At 36.5% G+C, this 2,500-nt stretch overlaps 1 protein-coding gene across 9 annotated transcripts in view; it reads left to right on the top strand.

Annotated features, from left to right (window-relative positions):
* Positions 1–2,500, top strand: part of camk2d2 (calcium/calmodulin-dependent protein kinase (CaM kinase) II delta 2) — a 148,844-nt gene that overhangs the window by 101,615 nt on the left and 44,729 nt on the right. The window lies entirely within an intron of this gene.

Below are 2,500 nucleotides of genomic sequence, written 5' to 3' on the forward strand. Positions count from 1 at the left end.
CTAACACAGACACTCGTAAACGTGTTAGCATATTAGCTAATGCTAGTGATATTTGATTGATTACATTACGATAGCACGTGTAAATATGCATGAAAACACTCCTACAGACGCTTTAGTAAGTAAGAATTGTTTTAGTTATATTGTAAAACTTACAAACGTCGCTTGGAGCACTTGCAGTGATCGAACTCATCCAAATGATGGCGCCGTAGCACAAACAATAACACACCTTTTCAGTGTCTTTGCTTGGTTTTTTCAAACTATTTGCTGTATGGCCTTCAGCGAAGAACCGTTTTATAAGTCACAGATATATACGTTGTGAAATAAGTTATTTACACAGAAATATTCTGTAAATGTTTACTGACATACCTTAATTAAAACGGCGTCTGTAACAAGGCAGTAAAACGGCTGATCAAACAAAACGACCATGGACCCGCTAGCTCTCTAATCAGCTAAAAAGACTCAATAACTCCACGGTGACGTTTTAGTGAATTTGTGAAAGTGAAACAATACAAAAAAATGCCATAATAATACTAACACAGACACTCGTAAACGTGTTAGAATATTAGCTAATGCTAGTGATATTTGATTGATTACATTACGATAGCACGTGTAAATATGCATGAAAACACTCCTACAGACGCTTTAGTAAGTAAGAATTGTTTTAGTTGTATTGTAAAACTTACAAACGTCGCTTGGAGCACTTGCAGTGATCGAACTCATCCAAATGATGGCGCCATAGCACAAACAATAACACACCTTTTCAGTGTCTTTGCTTGGTTTTTTCAAACTATTTGCTGTATGGCCTTCAGTGAAGAACCGTTTTATTAGCTGCAGATATATATGTTGTGAAATGAGTTATTTACACAGAAATATTCTGTAAATGTTTACTGACATACCTTAATTAAAACGGCGTCTGTAACAAGGCAGTAAAACGGCTGATCAAACAAAACGACCATGGACCCGCTAGCTCTCTAATCAGCTAAAAAGACACAATAACTCCACGGTGACGTTTTAGTGAATTTGTGAAAGTGAAACAATACAAAAAAATGCCATAATAATACTAACACAGACACTCGTAAACGTGTTAGCATATTAGCTAATGCTAGTGATATTTGATTGATTACATTACGATACAATGTGTAAATATGCGTGAAAACACTCCTACAGACGCTTTAGTAAGTAAGAATTGTTTTAGTTGTATTGTAAAACTTACAAACGTCGCTTGGAGCACTTGCAGTGATCGAACTCATCCAAATGATGGCGCCGTAGCACAAACAATAACACACCTTTTCAGTGTCTTTGCTTGGTTTTTTCAAACTATTTGCTGTATGGCCTTCAGTGAAGAACCGTTTTATTAGCTGCAGATATATATGTTGTGAAATGAGTTATTTACACAGAAATATTCTGTAAATGTTTATTGACATACCTTTAATTAAAACGGCGTCTGTAACAAGGCAGTAAAACGGCTGATCAAACAAAACGACCATGGACCCGCTAGCTCTCTAATCAGCTAAAAAGACTCAATAACTCCACGGTGCTGTTTTAGTGAATTTGTGAAAGTGAAACGATACAAAAAAATGCCATAATAATACTAACACAGACACTCGTAAACGTGTTAGCATATTAGCTAATGCTAGTGATATTTGCTTGATTACATTACGATAGCACGTGTAAATATGCATGAAAACACTCCTACAGACGCTTTAGTAAGTAAGAATTGTTTTAGTTATATTGTAAAACTTACAAACGTCGCTTGGAGCACTTGCAGTGATCGAACTCATCCAAATGATGGCGCCGTAGCACAAACAATAACACACCTTTTCAGTGTCTTTGCTTGTTTTTTTTAAACTATTTGCTGTATGGCCTTCAGTGAAGAACCGTTTTATTAGCTGCAGATATATATGTTGTGAAATGAGTTATTTACACAGAAATATTCTGTAAATGTTTACTGACATACCTTAATTAAAACGGCGTCTGTAACAAGGCAGTAAAACGGCTGATCAAACAAAACGTCAGTTATCGTCATGGCTCTCCAATCAGCTAAACAGACTCAATAACTCCACGGTGACGTTTTGGTGAATTTACTGAGGAATTTGTGAAAAAAAGAATGCCGTTGTAAATTAATAATACTAACACAGACACTCGTAAATGTGTTAGCATATTAGCTAATGCTAATGACGCTAGCTTGATTACATTACGATAGCGCGTACAAATATGCATGAAAACACTCCTACAGACATCACACGTGGGACGGTTTAGTAAGTAAGAATAGTTTTGGTTATATTGTAAAACTTAGAAATGTTGCTCGGAGTGATGAATGAAGAATCCTTACGAGTAGAAACGCTATGGACGACCAAAAGACACAAATGGCACTTACACTTCCGGTTGAAAACTCAGTCTAAATAAAAGGGCAATGCAGCGCTGCGGCAGTAAAACGGCTGATCAAACAAAACAGAAGTCATCGTCGTGTCCCTTGGAGTGATGAATGAAGAATCCATCC

This window comes from Entelurus aequoreus, linkage group LG18 (genome assembly GCF_033978785.1).
Source record: "Entelurus aequoreus isolate RoL-2023_Sb linkage group LG18, RoL_Eaeq_v1.1, whole genome shotgun sequence".
Classification (NCBI taxonomy): Eukaryota; Metazoa; Chordata; class Actinopteri; order Syngnathiformes; family Syngnathidae; genus Entelurus; species Entelurus aequoreus.